This window comes from Prionailurus viverrinus, chromosome B1 (genome assembly GCF_022837055.1).
Source record: "Prionailurus viverrinus isolate Anna chromosome B1, UM_Priviv_1.0, whole genome shotgun sequence".
NCBI classification, from domain to species: domain Eukaryota; kingdom Metazoa; phylum Chordata; class Mammalia; order Carnivora; family Felidae; genus Prionailurus; species Prionailurus viverrinus.
This window is the reverse complement of record NC_062564.1, coordinates 116,326,530-116,348,144: the sequence shown is the minus strand read 5'-3', so window position 1 is coordinate 116,348,144 and position 21,615 is coordinate 116,326,530. Positions and strand designations below refer to the sequence as shown.

Genomic DNA, 21,615 nt, shown 5'->3' with positions numbered 1-21,615 from the left:
ATGGGTAAATTGTTAAACAAACTGGTATTCCATACCATGAACTATTATCCAGCAATGAAAATATAAACTATTAATACACACAACAGCCTCTTAATGAAGTTCCAGAGAATTATGTTGAGTCAGAAAAGCCAGTCCCCAAATATTATATAGTGCATGAATCCATTTAAGGAACATTCTTTTTTGTTTAAACGTTTTATTTATTTTTGAGAGAGAGAGAGAGAGAGAGAACTAGTGGGGGAGGAGCAGAGAGAGAGAGAGAGAGGGAGACATAGAATCCGAAGTAGGCTCCAGGCCCTGAGCTGTCAGCACAGAGCCCGATGCAGGGCCAAACTCATGAACCCCGAGATATGACCTGAGCTGAAGTTGGACACTTAACTGACTGAGCTACTCAGGTGCCCCTGTTTATGAAACATTCTTAAAGTGACAAAATTAGGGCAGAAGAGAAGTATCCGGGACTATAAAAGGCAACATGATAGATAATTGCAGAATGGAAATGTTTTGTATCTTGACTCACATCAATGTCAAACCCTGGTTGTATTGCACTATACTTCTGCAAGATGTTACCACTGTGGGATACTTGGCAAAAGGTCCACTGGATCTCTCTATGTCACTTATTACAATTGCATGTGATTCTACAATATCACGTTTAACCAAAAGAAAGAAAGAAAAGAGAGAGGGAGAGAGAGAGAGAAAGGGAGAGTGGGAAGGAGGATGGAAGGAAGGAAAGAAATCTCAGTCAGATATACAAATATACAAATTCAACCGGAGTCTCTGATGGGGACACAACCTGAGTCGTTAGCTAAGTCTCCTCCCCCTCACCGCCTGATGGAGGCACTGTGTGAATTTTAAGAACTTCCCATAATGGAAAGGGTGGTGACTCAGATTCAGTTTAATACCCACAGTGTATTGCACACAGTACAATTATAAAATGGTACTATTTTAAATTTCTTTCAACTCGTATTTATTTACAGAATTCCCTGAAAAGTTTTTGCAGGAGCTATATTGTGACACTAAATACCTACCGTCAGTGTAGAGGAGTTTTTCTTAATGGGGATGTGTTATGGAAGCAGAGGGCATACTCTGTTCCTCTTCATATTGTATACATATTTTGCCTGTTACTGAAGATTTATGATGAGGGAAATAACTTTGAGTCTTATGTTAATTGTTTGAGGCCTTGCTTTGACAGCGCTAATTGTTTAGTTTTAATGGGAGACATTGTTGTGAAGTGAAAGCAGAAGTTTAAATAAAAAAAAAAATCAGAGTTGGTTCCTTTTAAGTTCCTGATGTCATGCAGTCCCAAGCAATTTGAGGCCAAATGTTACTAGATTCTCTCTTAAGGTTCTTTAAAAAGTTACAAATTTCAATGTACATTACCAATCTTAGTATGGCATAGCAATGTACCACAGAATATATTCCTCCATAAACTATTTCAGGAAAGCAAGTATTCTAGATTTTCTGTTTGCACATATCAGTGAGACTAATTCACACACACACACACACACACACAACAATGTGTGTCGGAAGAGTCTACAGTCTCTCTAATTTGAAGCAGCTGGTATATTCTAAATATGGAGAGTTCAAGCTTCCAGAATCATCAGTACCATCATTAAGAATCAGAATCATTGATTCAAATGTTCTTTATTATTCTCCCTGTTGGGGAATTTATATCACATAGCTGTTAGCTCTTCCCCTATTGTTCTCAGACTGTCATGCATAAATGTCAACAAGAGTGTACTTCATTCATACTCTAAAATTAAATCCTTTATCCCACAATTAGCCATAATCATGACCACATACGACTATGATTTACCATAACTAAAATAGATGGCGTGGGATTTATTGTTGGCTTGTGTTTGAAATAGCAAAGGCAGATTTTTGAATTAAATAATTGCATGCTAACTATTTGGGATATAATTACTACTTATTTTGTTTTCCCTGTATCTCCATCTAGTTAGATAGCAAATTGCTACAATGTCCCATTAGTAAAATCTAAGGGACTGCTGTGTGTGTCTGTGTCTATGTGTGTGTGTGTATAAAATACGCTCTTTGAAAACATGATCATTCTTAGTAGAGTATACTGGATTATGAACTCTTTCCTAATAACAATTTTTAAATCATCTTAATTGACAACTTATATGTACACTGTGTGTACCTAAGTCAATGATCTCATTTGAATGGCATAATGATTCTAGAAGTCAAGAGTCTGTAAGACACTTCATTTCTCTTGCTTGCTCAATACCACATTTCTTTCCATGGTAACAGCACCCTGATGTTTTATATAAGAACTCAGTCTCTCTTACTGCAGTTTGTTGGTCAAGACACCCTACTTTCTCCTGCCCTCCCTTGGCCAAAGGAAGGAACGCAGGACCCCAACCAGACCCTGCAGACTCTTTCAGGGAATTTGCATCTTGAGTAGAAAGGCCAAAGGATGAAATTAGGTAAGAGTTCTCCCATTCTGGTCAAGGTGCCCTAATAATGCCCATAAAGTGTTGCTTTCCAGACCTCTGGCACTCCATCACTTCATATTCTTCTGAGGCCTAATTCATTCTTTCCTTGGATTATTTCAGCTACCTCGTATTATAACAATAAGTTCCCTTTTAAAAAATATTTTGTGTCAGTTACTTAAGAGTTGGTTTCTGTTGCTTGCACCTGAAGAACCCTAACTGATATGACACTACCCTCTTTTTGCAGATAAGGAAATTGGGGTGTCAAGAGGAGCTAGCCCACCATCCTGCAGCATTTAAGTAACATGGCTAAACTCACAACTGCCTCATTTTAGCTCAGCTTTTAATCCTAGGTAACATTGCCTCTATGTTCATCTTCAGAAGAGCTTAGATGAGAAGGTATCTAGGTGGTCACACAGTCATCCTAGATCAGGCTAAACAGTAAAATGGGTAGAAGAGGAAGCAGCCCTTGCTTTGTTACATTTAATCAGATGGTCGGTATTTATTATGCACCCAAAGGATTTCTTGCACTAAACAAGAAGTCCAAAACCATAACCAATTTTGCAGTGATCCTGTAGGCTCCTATAATTTCCTTTTTAGAGTTTAATGTCACACAGCTGTGCACAATTCCGGAATTAACATGGGTTCAAGTACAGTCCCTACCTCCATTTAAAAAAATATTTTTATTTCACACCCATTTAGCAAGGGAGGATACGTGAAGTCCAGGGCAACAAGTGCTAACATGTGTGTAAACATCACTTTAAAACTCCCAATAAGAATTACACTGTAAGTTGGAGTCAGTGCAGGAGGATCAAATTATGCATAGACTGCAAATATGAATAGGAGGTAGCACTGTGACATCTTCAACCCCAAATGGAAGACCTTTGTCTCTTTTGTGACTTGGGCACAGTTTCCATCTCTGAGCCTCTGTTACACCCTTTTCCATTCTCATTAAAGGGAAGCAAGACTAAGGGTCCACATAGGACTCTGAATAAGGATCAAGAGCAGGAGGGGATGAGATAGTGGCTGGGGATGGGGCTGGACTCAGCAGAATGCAAATTGGCCTGATTTATTTCACCAAACCTCTGGCTCTTCCTTCCTGCAAGTGACCTGACAAGCCACCCCTAGACGCAACTTTTCATGGAAGTGTTGTGAGCTATGGTCTTTCCTAGGGCTGTTTGAAAATAGTTCCCCTTGGGGCAAAAGAAGTGCAATGTGGTCTGCGAGGTTGGGTAAGAGGGAAAAGGAGGCTAAAGACCATATACATTGCAAGGAAAGCTTAAAGATCAAGACCTAGTATAATCAACAACTTGCCCTTCTAAATTTTAAGATGCCGTAGAGTAAGGAGTAACTCTTATTTGGTGTGCTAGAGTGATCCTGGGCTATAAAGATCAAGAAATATGGGCTTGATTTTGGCCTCCATGTTTACGAACCGTGGGCAAGTAACTTCTCCATGCCTCAGTTTCCTGGTCTGTAAAATGAGGGTATCTCAAAACAGTCCTATCTCTCAGGATTGTTGAGAGAGTTGAATTAAACAATTTATCCAAAAATTGTCTAGCATATGATAGCTACTCAGCATTATTAATATTTCCTGACATTTGGGAAACATTTTTGAGGATTACTCCACTAGACCTCACCATAAAAATTGTTTAGGAAACATCGTTAGAAGCTAAGTGTCACCTAGCTAATAGTGCCCACTAAATATATCCCTCCAACAAACTTGTTTATTTTCTCTTTAAAAACAGAGTTCTGGGGCACCTGGGTGGCTCAGTTGGTTTAGCGATTCTTGATTTTGGCTCAGGTCATGATCCCAGGGTCATGGGATCGAGCCCTGCATCAAGCTCCACACTAAGCATGGAGCCTGTTTGAGAGGGAGCCTCTCTCTCCCTCTGTCCCCTCTCCTACTTGTGTTCTCTCTCTCTCTCTCTAAAATAATTTAAAAAATAGAGTGGTAATTTAGCTCATAAAGAATAAAACGAATCACAGATTTTTAAAATTTTCTTCTTTCCTTCTTTCTTTATTCTTTCTTTCTTTCTTTCTTTCTTCTTTCTTATTTTTTATTGTTTTGGTGGCAGGGTGGTATTAGTTGGGTCCAACAGTCAGAAACTGATGGTATATTTAAACTGTGTATTTGAAAAGAATAAAAAAGGGCTATATTCAGTAGTATGGGCAAGGTTTAGAGAAGAAAACGCCAATAGTAGGAGGCATTATTTGGAATTTTTTAGTAACCACATTAAAAAAGTGAACAGAAACAGGTAAAATTATTCTTAATAATAAATTTTGTTTAACCCAACATAGCCAAAATATTATTTTAATATGTAATAAATATAAAGAAGTTATTACATGTGTTTCTCTTTTTTCATGTGAAGTCTTTGAAATCTGGTGTGTATTATATATTTAAGCCTATCTCAGTTCAAATAATGTCTCAAGTAAAATGAAGTCCTACCAAAACAACAAGGTTGTATTTAATGAAAAAATGTTTTATACTGTTTGTTTCTAAAATTTTAATATTAGTTAATCATAACCAAATAAAATAAAAACATAAATTCATCAGTTATCCTATTATGTTAGTCACACCATCAGGTGGCCAATAGCCCCATGTAGCTAGTGGCTACCATATTGGATGCTGCAGGTTTAGAGAAACAGAAAGTGGTATAGTAGTCTGAGGTGAGCAGAGCAGGAAACCATTATTTCCTGTAAGCCTGAAGAGGAAGCACTTGTTACAGAAGATGGAATAGTGTTGCTATATGGAGAGAGTCCCTTCCACACACCTTTGGTGGAGGTACATAGTCAACTTAGATGGCTGGGAAACAGAAAGAATGAAAAGTATAAATACCTGGACCCACACTCTTCTAGTGGTATGCTGGTAACCTGATTTTCCAACATTGAAAACCCTGATTTGTAATATTTGCTCATTTCCATGGTATAAATTCTCCTATCATGGCTGATTGCACACTGGCAACATGATGTCACTGAAAGCGGACTTGGCAACATTGGCTCTTTCCAACATACCACTGAAACTCCTCCCATCATTCAGTCTCCTGCTACTCCTTTCTGATGGTCAAACTAAACTGGGAACCACAGGCAAGGGTGCCCATGACACACTTTTGCAGGTCTGCCTCCCAAGGCACTGAATAGGTTGATGAGGGATCAGAAAGAAGGGGAAAATATATCCAATGCTTAAATTAAAAAAGGTCTGTCTCCTTTTTTTTTTTTTCCTTCTGGACATATAGGAAGAAAATGACGACAAGGAAGCTGAAATCTGTAGCACAGACTTTGAAGGTAGGATGCTAAATAGGAAAGGCATCAGATTCTTTTCTAGATTAAAAAATTTTGTCCTATGTGAGTATAGAATTTATACAGAGGAAAAATGCCCTTCCAATATAACCCATGGTGCATAAACACTTGGGTAAAACAGTTAATGTGGCCTCACAAATTATCAGAGAGCACATTTCTTTTTTTTGCAATGGATTAGGAAACCTCCTTTGTGAAAAGAAATTCTACAATTATTGAGATGTTACTTTTTTGATATGAAACAATGACTTTATATATATTTATAGTATAATTATTCAGTATGTTGACAAAATTGATGTAACATATAAAGTGAGGTTCAGATTCAATTATTTCAGCTTCCATTTTAGGACTCATCCAGGTTTGTACACCTGCGATCTCTCATGGCTGTCTTCACCCTTATACTCAGATATCTTTCAAACCTTTTCTTTTAGTTCCATTCCTCTGCAATATGAATACATGTCTTCATCATGCTGCTCTGGTACCTGGGCCAGCTGCATGGCCCTCTGCCTTCTCTCTTTCTTTCCAGGTAACCCCACCTGGAACCACTAGGTGATTCTTCCTAAGACACTATTTTTTATGTCATCCCACTGCTCAAGAACCTAAAGGGCTCTCTTTTGGCCTGGCCTTCAAAGAACCCCATAACTTGATTTTAACCTACTTGTCTGAAATTTCATGCAAGCACTTCCATGAAGCCAGGTCGAGTGATTGCAATCCCTAGAACACAGGCTCAATTTGCTACAGTGCTTTTCTTCCATACTGATTTTTTTGTGTTTTTTTTTTTTGTGTGTGTGTGTGTGTTTTGGCCTGACCTGTCTCTCTCTCTCTCTTTCTCTCCCTCTCTCTCTGTCTCTCTCTCTCTCTGTCTCTCTCTCTCTCTCTCTCTCTCTCTCTCTCACACACACACACACACACACACATACACATCAAAATACTACGTTTCCTAATCTGTACTTCTCCAAATTCTATCCATCATTGGGGCTTTAACTTTTCAAAGCCCTCATAACCATTTGACCAACATCCTCAGCTCCAAACCCTGAACTCCAGTGACAATTAATTCCCTCACTCCCTTTGCCCCTTGGAGCCTCTCTCCTTTTGTTTCCATGAACCTTGCATCATTCTGTTTTGTTTCCATCCTAACACTAAACTATAAACTGATCCCATGGAGCCAGCAAGGTGACCAGATTTTGAATCTAAGTCACTTGCCAAACTTTCCTCAGAGTTCCAAGATAAGCAGCAGGTTATGAAACACCAACAATTCTTACCGGTAAATGTAACAAGATTATCTCAGCTTGAACAAATTGATCCTGTTATCCGCAGTTACATGTATAATGCTGGTCTGCCCTACATCCTGAAATCACCATATTATTAGATGAAAGATTTACATTAAGTAGTAGCAGAAATACTACTATTTCTGGGGTTAGTTAAGTGCCTTGGGTTAGTTAAGTGCCAAACTTTTCCTAATTTTTTTCAGCATTGACAAACAACTTTTTGATTGACATCTCAAATGCTACTTTGCTCATCTGAGCCCAGTGTCTCTACTGTGGACTCTAGAATTGCTGGAATAACATCTCTCCACACCTGCTGTCTCTTCCCCACCTCCTGGCCATTGAACATTTGCCCAAGGGTTTGCTTCTGCATTTGGGCTATTACTGAAGATCTGGAACAGCAACCCTCAATCTGCACTCTATGAGATGTTAATAAGTGTTAGTGGATATGGGAGTGTATATTAAAGTAAATTTGGGGGGGGGGGGTGCCTGGGTGGTTCAGTCAGTTAAGCACCTGACTCTTGATTTCAGCTCAGGTCATGATGCCAGGGTCGTGGGATAGAGCCCCACATGGAGCCCCACATTGGGCTCTGAGCTGAGCATTCTGTCTGGTTCAGATTCTCCCTCTCCTTCCCTCTTTCTCTCTCACAAACTTGTGTGCTCTCTCTCCTTCTAAAATAAAATAAAAATAAATAAATTTGAGATGCTGGTTAAAACAAAGATAAATTGCTTTATTGCAGAACTTCTCAGAGACTTTACTAGGCTGATGTGAAATGTGAATCATTAAAAAGAGAATACAGTAGGTAGCACTTCATGCATATATTTGAATAGGAAAGTCTCCCACTACTACATCCTGCCCCCAGAACATAAGAACTTACCTCATGGGGTTGTTGTGAAGACTGAATGAGTCATTGCATGGAGAGCACTTAGAACAGTGCCTGGCAGAAGACAAAAACCCTTTGGGTTTATTGCTATCATTGTTGTCACAAAGATGTCTGACTGAGACCTCACCAAGTGTTCCTGTCCCTCTGAGAAAGAAATGGAGTTGCCCATAAATTGAATGGGGGACTTTTCAGGAGCTTTGAAGATCGGAACCAGTGTGTACCTCTTCTTGAGATCTTTTGAATCTGAAACCAGTTCAAGTACAAAGAAGTTTATTCTCCTCCATTCTTCCCAAAGGCTGGCTAACTGGGGTTCAATTAAATAGCATGGAGTAATGGTTCAGAGCACGGCCATTGGCATCTTGTTTAAATCTTGGCTCTTTTATTGGTTACAATATACCCATGGGCAGATTGTTTAAAGGAGATGTACCTATAAATCTGTAAAATTTGAAAAACAATATGCATGTCACTGGTTTGTTGTCGGTAACTCAAGAGATGATGTATGTGGAGTACTTGGCCTGTGCCTGATACCTGGTAAAATGCTCAATAAATGGAAGTTCCTAGGCATCGCAGTAATACATTCATTTCTGTAGTTTATTTAAGCCACGAAATACGAGCTAACTTTACCCATGTAGTCACTGCCACAGTATCCACAAGGACCAATTTACTTCACACCCAATAGAAATTTAGTGAATATGTTGGCCACTTGGATTGTGGACGGATTGGATTGCTGGATTAGGCATATGGGGCCTACAAGGTAACTCCATGCTGTTAGGAGCTGAAGTGGGAAGCCATACAAGCTCTCAGTGACCACAGCTCTAGGCAACCAGAGCAGGCAAACGATTTCACAAGATCCAAAAGTAATCTCAGGAGTAACTCTGGTATTCTTTTATTTTTTAAAACTTATCAACAATTTCTAATATCAGGCATGGAGATTTAGTTCCTTGTTAAAATAAAAAGTATTCCCAAGTTCACTGCTTTCATTAGGAAGGTTGTGAATAATACCGAAGTTATTCACAATCCAGCGGTCGGAAGCTGTGGGAAAAATCATTTTAATTTTAGATGTTTCACGCAACACTGCTAATGTTATCTATCCTGTTTGGGCAGGGAGAAAACTGGCAAGCATCGTGAGATGGGGAATTTATGTGAGTTAATGGAAATGTTGTGGCTGACCAACAAAGGAACTTCCCCAGCCAAAATCAAAACAAAGATATTAACTTGGAAGGGGGAGAAAAGCCTGCGGCATAATAATATCATGCATTGAAACCTTATCTAGTGGTTGAGGTAATTTGGTTTGAAGAACTTAAAGAGCATTTTGTGGTTTATGGAAACTGCCAGCAGACACTGTATTTAGCAGCCTCTCCACTATTAAGTTCACATGCCTTCCTCTCTTCTCACCAAGTGGGACCACTTAGTTTTCTTTATCTCTGAGTTGTTACCAACCCATCTAAGATCTCTTAAGGACAAAAGTCAAGTTTTCAGAGCTTGCGGTGCGATGCCCATGCGTTGCTGGCTACGTTCAAAGACCAGAGTGGCCATGACACATCCGAAATTTTGCTTACGTTCACTTAAGATAATTTTTCAAAGTCCACTTAGACAATTTCAGTCCAGGATTTAGACACATATACCCGTTTCTTTCAGAAAGAAGTCTTTCCAAACAATCACACACATGCGCACACACACACACACACACACGCATACAAACGATCCTAATGGCAAGTTCACAATTAAAGTTTATAAAAATTCTGAATTAAATAATTCAAAGAGTGGGTTATTCTCAGTGGGCCAGCTATTGCAGATACAAACTAATTTCAGGGTTAGAGACCAATCCTGTTTTTCTCTCTTTTATAATTCAGTGCCATAACTTTCTTTGTGTAAATGGGAGAATAACCAGGGAAAAATAAGACCTTGCTAGGGAACCTATCAAATTAACTCTTTCCGGGCTACCGCTGGCCCCATCTGGCCCCCAGCTGCTCTCCTTTGAAGTACTGGAACCCCTCTGAGGACTGTCTTGCACATCTGAACCTACAGCAAGCACTTACAAGGGCTCCTGTTTGACCAACACATGGGCACATGCAGTCAACTCTGCCTAAAAGGTTTTAGGGCTTTAGGGAAAGGGTAGCTCTTAGTTCCCCATTCATTTTTGTACTAAAATATGCTGTTATTCTGCTACAGAAAAATTTCCAAGACTGGCATATTATTTTATCAAAAGTACGTTTCATTTGTTATAGATATTAATACCATTAATAGTATTAATTATATATAATACCAGAACTATTACCTAAATATTCATTTCCTATAATCCAATTTATCTCCTTTTTTATGTTTCCAGAATTTAACAATATGAAATGTTATAGTAAGATTAATTATAGTTCTAATTTCATTTTCTAAAATTATATCTTTCAGAATTACTGATTCAGGAATTAAAATATATAGTTTTTTGTTAATCCTTTTATTTTAATTTCGTCTCACTAAAGACATTATTGTAAATATATTGATTAGAGTCCTGAAAATATTTTTCCTACTTATAAGAATGTATAAGTTGAAATTAAACTTTATCTCAGAAATTTCACCAATGTCCTCTTTGTTGTCTCAGTTTTTTTTTTTTCATTTTCAGTTTAGATACAAATGTCAAGGGATGTTTGATCTACTGTTTTTCATGAAATAAAATACAGAGAAAGAATTTATTTTATTCTTACTCACTTTTTGCTGGACGAGTCTTCAAAAAATAAATTCACCAACATGAATTTTCATAATCCTACATAATGTTGGAGGGAAAACATATCATTCTCACATATAGAATGAGGTCACTGAGGAATAAGACTCTCTGTACCTTTAAGCACCCTTTTGTCATGAGAAATTAAAAAAAAAATTACTTCTACATTTTTACTTAGCCATGTGAATATCTGTTCCAAACCCTTAATTCTGTGATATTGAGAGATCTTAAAAGGGGTGTGGGGAGTAGTCCTGGAGAATTAAAAACCAAAGAAGGTCTACTTTGGAAATCTTTCACTTGAAAGTTAAATAGAATGTACAGAGACAAAGTATATTTGTCATTCTGGATCTTCAAAGTCACATGATCTCTTAAGTGGTGAGTGTTCCTATGCAAAGCTGGCCCCATCTACAATAATCTGTAGATCAGATTTTAAAAATAGCCTATGATTTGAGTTATGGAAGACACGATCTACAAATGTAGGGGGGAAAAAGTATAAATTTAGAGATTTCTTGTTTCAAATGTCCTGATAAGGATTCCATTCTATTTCTAGGAAAAGTAACTGAACAATTCTCATAGAGAGCAGACTGTAAGTTTAGTATGTTCTAAAGAAAGTTTTTTGAATGAAGTTCTTTTGAGGCCAAAGTTCTAAGGTAAACTATGAAATCACGTGGGTGTTGAAGTTGACAGATCGTGGAGGCCACAACTACCTTCATACTCCAAGACATCAAAGAAAGGGCAATGTCTGGTGATTAACCTCACACACAAAATTACTAGGTCATGGGCTGGAAACAGGTTTTCATAGTTCCCTTGGTGACTTGTTTTGCAAGTCTAAAAACTAGCAGAAAGGGGGGAAAACAGCTGCACAATATGGGTTTTCTCCTTTCTTAGGCAGGTGTGACAGCAATACAATTGGTAGGTTTGTTTCCTGCTTCTCTGAAGAATGTCTGTCTGACACCTAGTTTAGCTTTCTCTTTAGGCCAAGATTAGCTCTGAAAAGCTCATTTTAATTTGACTAATAATAAATTATATGTGACTTTAAAAATAAATCACTGGGTTGAGAGGAAGCATAGAACGTGTCACCAACTATCATATGTTAAATATTCCCTACAAATTAGCACATTTTTACCTTTAGACCGTGCCTAGAAAGTTCTATAACACAAAATGGCCCATTATTTTTATGAAATCTCTGATTTTTAGAAATATTCAATCTATGAAAAATGCAAGCTTGAATCTGTAATGCCTCTGCATTAGTCTCAGTTCTTCCTTTCAATTACAAAGAATACCTATACTCATCGCACTAGCTATTTCTACGTCTTAAACTCCAGCACAGGCCTGACACACAGTAGGCTCTCAATAAATGTTTGTTAAATGAGTGGCTGAATGAATGGATGAATGAATGAATAAACAATCATCCCACGGCAACACTAAAAATATTGCCAGATATTCTTTCCAGGTTAAAAAGTTTCAATTATTTGTTCATCCTGTAAAATGATTTTCAGATTTTTCTTTTTACCAGCTGAGTGCTGCACGTTTTAGTGGTGATTTATCAATCACACTTATGCATAGCATGTCAATATGCAAATCAATTCAATTCCTCCTGAAATATAGCAAATTACCGAGAGTATCAACAAGGTTATCTGGGACCAATTGGCTGTCTAGATAACCACGAGTTATATTTCTTAGTTTCCTTTAGAGTCCATTTTTCCCTTTACCATGCCAACTGAAAAGCTTCCTTATAAATTTCATTCAAAAAAAGTTATTGGAGGATGGGAATGTATTAAGTCCACAAACCAAAACATCCTTGATAAAGGTCCTGGTAGCTTAAATACTGATTTTTCTTCTGAAAACTCTCCAAGACTCAGGTGTATCCAAGTCTCCAATTATGCATGAATGCGTAATTGGTTACTCAGACACTTTTTAATAGGCATGATACTTGCCTTTCTCATTTCAAATAGGTTCTTCTTCTTCTCTTTTATGGTCTACCAAATTACATCTGACTAAATGTACCTATTTAGTGAAAATGGATTCCATTAGAGTGTAATCTTACCCAGCTATTGTTTTCTTCTGGAGGAAATAATGGAGAACATGTGCAGATGCTTAATACCAGGCTCCTGTTTCTAGAATTACAGTCTTAAAGCTGTCAGAACTGTTCAAGAACAAGAATGATATGGAGCTCCTTCAGCATATGAAACACCCTTTCCGTGAACATTTAAGTAGGTGAGGCAGGAGAATGCTTAAACAACTGGCATAGAGACAGCTTGAAATATACAAGCAAAGGGATGCTTTCTTTGGGACGCTTTCTTTTCTTCTCATTTGTCAAGACATCCTGTTTTTCCACCAAATAAAATGAATCACATTTTCTAATCTATTTTGAATGTACTGGGTTTTTCTAGTCCATTCTGTTTCAATCTCACAATGTGGTGGCCCTCCATCTGGCCACCAAACAAGTTATTTTGCTTAAATTTCTTCTGGAAGAAGAAAACATAAAGTGTATCCATATTTTTCTGTCAAATTGGTGTAATTACTTTGGTTATGCAGGGGCATAAAGGTATATTTTCATCCCTTCCTTTACTTCAGTAAGGGCGACCAATGTTCCTTCCAAAAGCCATCTCTGGAATGGATGCCAGCAAGCAGTTTACAACAAATCTCATTTAATTCAGTAGCTCTGGTCAAAAAAGAATAGTATTTAAAAAAAATAATAATTTTAAATGAAAATCTTCAATGAACTCTCCTGTAAAAGGAACAGTTCCATAAAATATCAATAATACTTCCTAAAAATACATGTTTGATAAATTTGTTGTCAACTTTTCTAAAGATGGGCCATATCAAATAGCTTATAGCTAATGAGAAAAAATCCCCTATGTCCTGTTTAGGAAGGGAAATCAGTTTATTTGCGCAAATTACAAAAAGCATTAAATAGTAGTTCATGTTGAGGGCCGCATTAAAAATCTTACGTAAACATCCCAAGTAATTTTGTTGTCACATAAATGGATCCTATTATAAGCATGTGACTTTGCAACAGATAAAAATAGCTTCCTGATTACTATGTGAAAAACTTTCAGAGGAAGAAGTGAAGCATTAAAAATGGGGATCATAGACTTAACCAATATGCAAGTAAAGTGATGCCTTAGAATTATACACTTCAAGTTTCTTTAGGGGGAAAAAAAGGCAAAATTGGGCACAGGGCAGCATACAAACTCTGGAATCAGAAAGACTGGGATTAATATCCTGACCTCAGTGCTTAGCTTTTGTGTTCTTAGGCAAATTACATTCTTGATGATAACCCTGTGCCTACCTTCTAGATTTGCTGTAAGAATAACCAGTGAGGGGCATCTGGGTGGTTCAGTCAGTAGAGCCTCCGACTTCGGCTCAGGTCATGATCTCCAACGATCTCAAAGTCTGTGTGTTCTCGCCCCATGTCGGTGAGTTCGAGACCCGTGTAGGGCTCTGTGCTGACAGCTCAGAGCCTGGAGCCTGCTTCGGATTCTGTGTCTCCCTCTCTCTCTCTCTGCCTCTCCCCCACTCATGCTCTGTCTCTCTCTCTAAAAAATAAATTTAAAAAAAAATTACAAAAAAAAAAAAAAGAATAACCACTGAAGTATGTGAATCACCTGGCCCAATTTCTGGGGTCCTGCAGATTGTAGGGTTTTAAGAATGCATTAGATGTGGGGCACCTGGGTGGCTCAGGCAGTTGACAACTCTTGATTTTGGCTCAGGTCATGATCTCACAATTGCATGAGATCCAGCCTTGTGTTGGGTTCTGCGCAGACAGCGTGGAGGAGCCTGCTTGAGATTCTCCCCTTCTCTCTGCCCCTCCCCCTGCTCGCACTCTCTGTCTCACTCAAAATAGGAAAATATCAACTTTAAAAAGAAAAAAAATGCATTAGATTGACTCTACTTTGGAAAGAAAATGTTTACAGGTGTGGGGATATGGGTGTGTGTGTGTGTGTGTGTGTGTGTATGAGCATACATACAGATACATGTATCTTTTTTTAAGAGAACTTCTTTTTCTAATTCAACTTCATTTCTTTAGTGAGGAAGGATGTGGCTACATGAAAGACAAAGCTAGTTAAAAAATGTAAGCTTAAATTGTATTTTTCCATCTTTTTAACTTTAATATTCTATAGACATATGTATCATGTAATATAAATATAAACTGGAGTATTTTATTTATTAAAAAAACTTTGTTTAATGTTTATTTATTACTGAGAGACAGAGAGAGACAGAGCATGAGCATGGGAGGGGCAGAGAGAGAGGGAGACACAGAATCCGAAGCAGGCTCCAGGTTCTTAGCTGTTAGCACAAGCCCTGACGTGGGGCTGGAACTCACCAGGAGATCATGGCCTGAGCCGAAATCGGACGCTTAACCGACTGAGCCACCCAGGCGCCCCTAAACTGGAGTATTTTAAACTGGGTAAAGTTTCAAGTCTTCAAATAATGATGGTTAGAAAGAATGGTACCTGTGAACGGAAGGGGAATGTTTAGAAACTTTATCACCATGAAAATGAATAAGCGTGATGATGAAATATGTAACGTAAAAAAAAAATACATAAAGAGGCGATAAGAGCATATGTAACTGAAGAAAAGGAAAGTGTGTAAAGGGGTGATAAAATAGAAATCTAAAGATCAACAGATTAAAGTATTTAAAACAATGCACAATTTTATAAATAATCAAATATATGTTGTTATATATCTAATACATTCTTTTAAGAAGAATAGCCTTCTATTTGAATGGGAAATTTGCTTTTATTATGGATTTTTCTTGGTGTTATAAACGGCAAAACCACAGTTCAATAGTTTTGAAATGATGTTAATGACTAGAGATTAAATTACAGTGTTTCTGTTTAACTCATCAACAGTATAGCACTTACTTCATTTAGAATAAAGAATTTTGTTTACTAGATTGGATTTATGGGTTTTTCAATCTAAGCAAAATCTACACCATCCGTTTTTTAGTACTGGACACTTGACTACTTTTAGCGCCTGAAACATTGCTTCTAATTGAGGCTTCTACTCAAGGAGCAAAAAGGCAATTTAAACCTGCATACCTCCATTTGTTATTTGGTAACTATTCAGTATCTTCTACTGTGTTATATGCTAATCATGGTTCATTTTACTACTTTTCTTTTTCTAGTTGCTAATAGAGGGGCCCTGTATCAGATTTCCTAAACTGTGACCCCTTTGAGATATAGTGTACCCACTTAAGCCAAAGGACATAGAGAACAAAATTTTGTGGTCCATTATACACCAGACATGATTCCAGACTCTTTAAATGTATTGTTTCATGAAATCCTATGCCATGTTTATTATCTTAATTTTACAGATGAAGAAATTGAAGTTGAATTGAGTCACTTGTCCATGGCTATACAACTAGGAAGTTTAGATCTCACCACCTGTGAGTTAAGTCGTTATTCTTAGCCCCACAACTATCTGAACTGTATAATAACTGCATCTGGTTCTAAGATCATAGATTTGAAGGTTCCTGGGAGGAGAACCCAGGTATGACTGGTCCGCTGATCGACCTCTTTTTACTTCTCCCATATCATATTTCCATGTCTCTTTTCTCTACTAAAAACAAAACAAACAAAAAAGTAAAAATAAAAACTTACTGTTAGCTTAGAAACATAAAGTCCCACTGAGAGCAGTCACTATAATCCTAGCATCCCCAACCTGAACAACATGCAAAGGAACATAGAAAACCAAGAAATTTCAAGGATTGCCAACAACTGTCAGAAACCAAGAAGAGGCAAGAAAGAACGTTTCCTTGGTGCCTTCACAGATATCACGGTTCTGCCAACATCTTGATTTCAGACTTCACTCTTCCAGACCTGTGAGTGAATACATTTCTTTTGTTCTGGGCCACCCAGTTTGGGGTACTTCCTTACAGCAGTCTTAGAAAAGTAATAGATCTTGGTAATCCTGAAGGTCTTCGTCTTCTGAGAATCTTCTAAATAAACGGTTTAACTCTTATATGATATTTCTACTTTCAGGACTAAATTAAGGAAATTGCCTTTTGAGACAACTGAACTGGGGTTTAAATCAGTTAGTAGTACTGATTGTTGTAGAGATTAGATAATATATTTAAAGCTCCTAGCCCAAGACGTGGGAGGTGTCTTGTGCTCAGTAAAGAATAGTGCATTCTCTTTCTTTTTCATCCCGCTTACCCCAGATTATTTAAACCCCAGGTTTTAAGGTTCTACAGGGCAGAGATCATGGCTTGCCACCTCTCACACCATTTGCTGCCTTGTCTTGCTTATGTGTACAAAAGAATGAACTATTTTTTTAACTTAAAGGAAGGAGAAGCTACTTGTCTTCCATAAGGTAAGGCATAAGATAATGCAAAAAGACAATTTCTAGAATAATTAGAGAAAATAAACATTTTGGGGTGCCTGGTTGGCTCAGTTGGCTAAGCATCCGACTCTTGGTTTCAGGTCAGGTCATGATCTCATGGTTTGTGAGATCCAACTACATCAGGCTCCTCACTGTCAGCATAGAGCCTACTTAGGATTCTCTCTCGCTTCCTCTCCTTGCCTCTCTCTCTCTCTCTCTCTCTCTCAAAATAAATAAATAAATAAATAATCTTAAAATAAAAAGAAATATTTTGAATTCACAACAGACAAAAATCATTTTCCTTTAGAATGTGAAAGCCTTATCACTATGTTACCATCACTGGACTACCACTGACCTCAGCTCTGGAAAACCTACTGGTCTTTGCTGACAAGAAATATACCCATCCAATCAAAGATAAGCAGGAAGTGAAATGTTACGTGCCATGAAAATCTTACTCTGAGCTTAATTTTTTGCACTTGGTCCATAATGACTTTTCCATATTCCTTCAAAGAAAAGAAATCTTCAATTTCAAAACCATGTGTTGGAGAAAAAAAAATCTGTCCTGAATTATATCATTCTGAGCTAGCTACAAGACACTGTTTCTTTGCAATGCCTGATTTCACAGGGAACAGATATGCAAACAAATTGTTCGAATCTTTTAAGTCTACATTTTTGCATTCTGGAACTCTAAGTATCACCGTGTGGCTATATAGTTAGCAGACCTACTGGTTCTCCCTGCCTTTTACTTGCTTTTTCCATAAGCAGAAGCTGGATCTAATTTCCAAATGAAAGACCTCTTCACCAAAAATTTATTTTTATGAAGGAATGGCTTTACAGTGTTTGCCATTTGGGTTCTTTTATTTGGCTTTTTTATTCTCTTCAAAATGTGAATGGAAAATGTTTATCTGCTGGAGGGCTTCACATGCTTCTGCTTTGCTGGCTCAATGATTTCTACTGCCAAAAAGAAAAAGAAGAAAAGAAAGAAAAAGGAAGAGAAAACCACCAGTCATTGAACAAATATTGAGCCGACAACAAAGTTGGTATGCCCTAAAAATGGTATAAAAAATTAAAACGCAATCTCATATTCTAATATTCTAATGTCTGGAGTTGGGGTTCTGGGTATACTCCCTGTTGAAATGTTTACTATAGCACTGTGATTAAAATTCAGGATCCTAGAAAAGCAGAGATGTATTTGAATTCAGCTGTGCCACTTACAAATTATGTGGTCTTGAACAAATCATTGACTTTTTTCACCTTCTGCTTCCTTTTATTTAAAATTGTGATAATGCCCATCTCTTGGCACCATTGTAGGGATTAAATCAGAAAATATATATTAAATGCTTAGTATAGGTCAGAGAAGTTATCACATTCCATAGATGAGTAATAGCATATAATTCAGCACCTTCTATAGGAGTGTGGAGAGATCGAAAGTAAGATCCTTCATAGCTCAAGTCCACTAAAACTTTGTTACTTAAAAGATGGTGACAGAACTGGCTCCTCCTGAGCGTGCTGATGGGGAATTTGCTCCTTGCTTCTCCCATAGCTTCTGATGGTTGTTGGCAATCTTTAGCAGTCCTTGGCTTGTTGATCTCTGCCTTCTTTTTCACATGGCATTCTCCATGGTGCCTGCTATGCTGAGGGAAACTTTGAAGGGAACCGGCTAGTAGACAACTCAGTCTTTCTCCCTTTAACCCAGATCAGATGAGGGATCTGCATAGGACTTGCTATAGTCCTTCACCAGAGTTTCCTCTGGTTTCACACTGTTCAGGCATAGTTTATCATCACTCCCAGTCCTAACATAAGCACTCATGCTTTAGTCCCTCACCCTGCCATTCCCTGGCACCCCCACCCACCCACCCATGTGCTCTTGGCCAACTGGAGAGGCTTTGGGATCCCATCTCAGCAAGCAATCCAGCCTTCACTATCATTGAGCCAAGAGTTATACAAGGCTTGGTGGCAACGCCTTAAAGTTTTGCCCTAGTGGGGTTCTGACTTGGAGGCATTCAGTCATAATCCCACAGATGGTAGCTTTGCCCCTGTGGTCCCTCAGCCAACCACATACACCAAATGCCTGTATCTGCAGCTTCCTTTCCTAGAGAGTAGGGTTACGATAGCAACAGCATGTCATCAGAAGGTACTAAACTATCTCAAACTGGATCCATCATCATCACATCACCTGGGACATTGTTTAAATAAGAAATATTAGGCTCTACCCCAGATCTGCTAAATCAGAATCTGTATTCTAATAAGGTCTCCGGGTAGTTTGTATGCATATCATAATTTGAGAAGCACAGTTCTAGAAGTTGTGTAAGTCTTGCATTCCAAAATGAACTATTAGATGGTGGTGGAGGGGGAGGTGAGGGAACTCACAGGGATAGAATCCATATTCCCTGTTTGTTTAACTTATTTCTTTTCTTATGAACGATGGCCAAAATTGAAATTGATGAAGCAACATGGTTCAGTATAACTTGTATTTATAACATGTGGATTGGGAGAGCAAGCAAGCAAGAATCTACAAAATAGAATGCAACAGAGAACAATTTAAATTAATCCCACCATTCCAGGCCATATAATCAGAGTGAGTGAGGGATTGGGTGTGTAAACGTGCTATTGAATTACTCACCCAGTTACAAAGTGCCTCTCATATTGTGATATTGTGGTGTGTCATTTCACTGTGATTAAAATGTTTAAAGATACACAGTTTTCATCTACTAACTACTGTATCTGGTACTTAGATCACAATGCTAGTGATCTATTCCAATAGTGAAGAAAAATCAGATTATATTGGTTGTTACTGATAGGCCTATGCTTAGGATTCACAATTATGTCTTCCTAAGAAATTTTCAAGGGCGATTTAGACCAAAGCCCCAATTAAGAATCTATTAACATCAGTTCTACCATTAGCCATAAGTCATCTGCAGTTGACAAAACTTACGTAATGTAGTTTTTAAATTTACCTTACTATATAATTCATGTAATTCAATAAAATTATAGAAGATGTGGCATACAAATTATTGCCTAAAGATCACACATGCTGTAGTAGGCAGAATTAAAATCCCTAACTATGTCTATATCCTAATCCCTGGAATTTGTCAATATATTAAATTACATGCCAAAAAGACTTTGCAGGTATTAAAGGCCTTGGGATACGATGATTATTCTAGAATATCTGGGCAGCCCCAGTGTAATCACATAGGTCTTTAAAACTGGAAACGGTTTCTAGGTTATAGTCAGAAGGACTATAAAACTTAGAGATGTTACTAAGGAAGAAGGATCAGAGAGATGCAATGTGAAAGGAAGACTTTCTGTTACTGGCTTTGAAGATGGAGGGAAAAGGTGCCAGGAGCCAAGGAATGTAGGCAGTCTATAGAAACTGGAAAAGTCCAAGAAATGAATTCTCCTCCAGAGCCCCAGGAAGAAACTCAGCTCTCTGACACCTTGATTTTGTGTCAGAAATGCCACATCTGTAAGATAATTAACAAGTTGGTTTAAGCCACTAAGTTTGTAGTAATTTATTATGGCAGTAAAAGAAAACAAAAAATAGTAAATAGAAATTTTTAAACTGTGAAACAGCAGAAAGACCTAGAAGATCTGTGTCTTCCATCTCAATGCTTTTAACACATTTCTCCCAAAATATATGGAGATATTTTGACGATGCTTTATCATTTCATTCTTTCTTCCTTATGTGGTATCTGATGTGCACCATTCTCTTAATTTGCCTATATACTTCACGCATCCCATTTGCATTATTATTTTGAACTTGCAATGAAAGATGTAGAGGGTATTTTCAAAGATTTTTGTAAGTGGGGAGATATTTTGTATTTATTTTATTTTGGTCTTAGTTTCTAACAAATGCAAAACTCCTTATTAAACAAATTATATTCATAATCGTATAATTATCAATAGAGTTCTGTGAAATATCTTCTTCCACTAATTAAGCTATACTAGTTACAAGGAGAAGTTGTTCAATCTCATTTAAGAAACACTTTTGTTTCTAGAGCAGTGGTTCCCAAATCTGGCAGCATACCAGAATCACTGGAAAAGCTCCTTAGGGAAGACCATGGTCTGTATAGCACAGCTATACAGAAACTAGAATCATAATGCCAGTAGGAGTTTAAAATGAATAGCACCTTCTGCATGAAAAAATAATAGTTGTGGCTTCAAAGAGCAATTCCAACATTCGAGAAAATGTCAGAAATAAAATCTAAAGAGCTAAGAAGACAATCAAAGAGCTAGAATGTAGCTAATGATCAAGAAGGTAAATGTCAGAAATAAAAATTAAAGGACTAGAGGGTAATGGCTTGAGATCTCGTATTAAAATGATTTAAAAACAAAACAAGCAGTGTTTTTCTTATTAATGGTAAGTATGTGTGAATACACAATTTTGGTGATGTGAGTAGGGTGTTGCGGCATGACTCACAAGGAGAAATTTAAACATCTCAAAAATTTCAAAGCAGTCAAATTTTCTGTGTACCTAACTAAACCCCAGGCAGAAGGTCCTTGCTGGTTCAGAACCTCTTTCCATGCTTAGCAACACCTGGTCGTGGGTAAAGCAATACCTTCAGCAATCTCTTGGTAACCAAGGTTTGTTTGGGTCAAAGTTTGAGGATCTTGTTGAAATCTTTAGTGACTTCAAGATCACGTTAAGTGCACAGTATTTGTGAAGTATTAAATCCTGTGTGATT

The 21,615-nt window shown here is 37.6% G+C and overlaps 1 protein-coding gene and 1 non-coding gene across 2 annotated transcripts in view; one reads left to right on the top strand and one right to left on the bottom strand.

Moving 5' to 3' along the window:
* DKK2 (dickkopf WNT signaling pathway inhibitor 2) overlaps positions 1 to 21,615 on the bottom strand; it is a 103,993-nt gene that overhangs the window by 53,295 nt on the left and 29,083 nt on the right. The gene's annotated exons all lie outside the window — the stretch shown is intronic.
* LOC125164975 (U5 spliceosomal RNA) lies at positions 1,076 to 1,190 on the top strand. Its single transcript, XR_007151886.1, has one exon. It is a non-coding gene; the product is annotated as a U5 spliceosomal RNA (small nuclear RNA).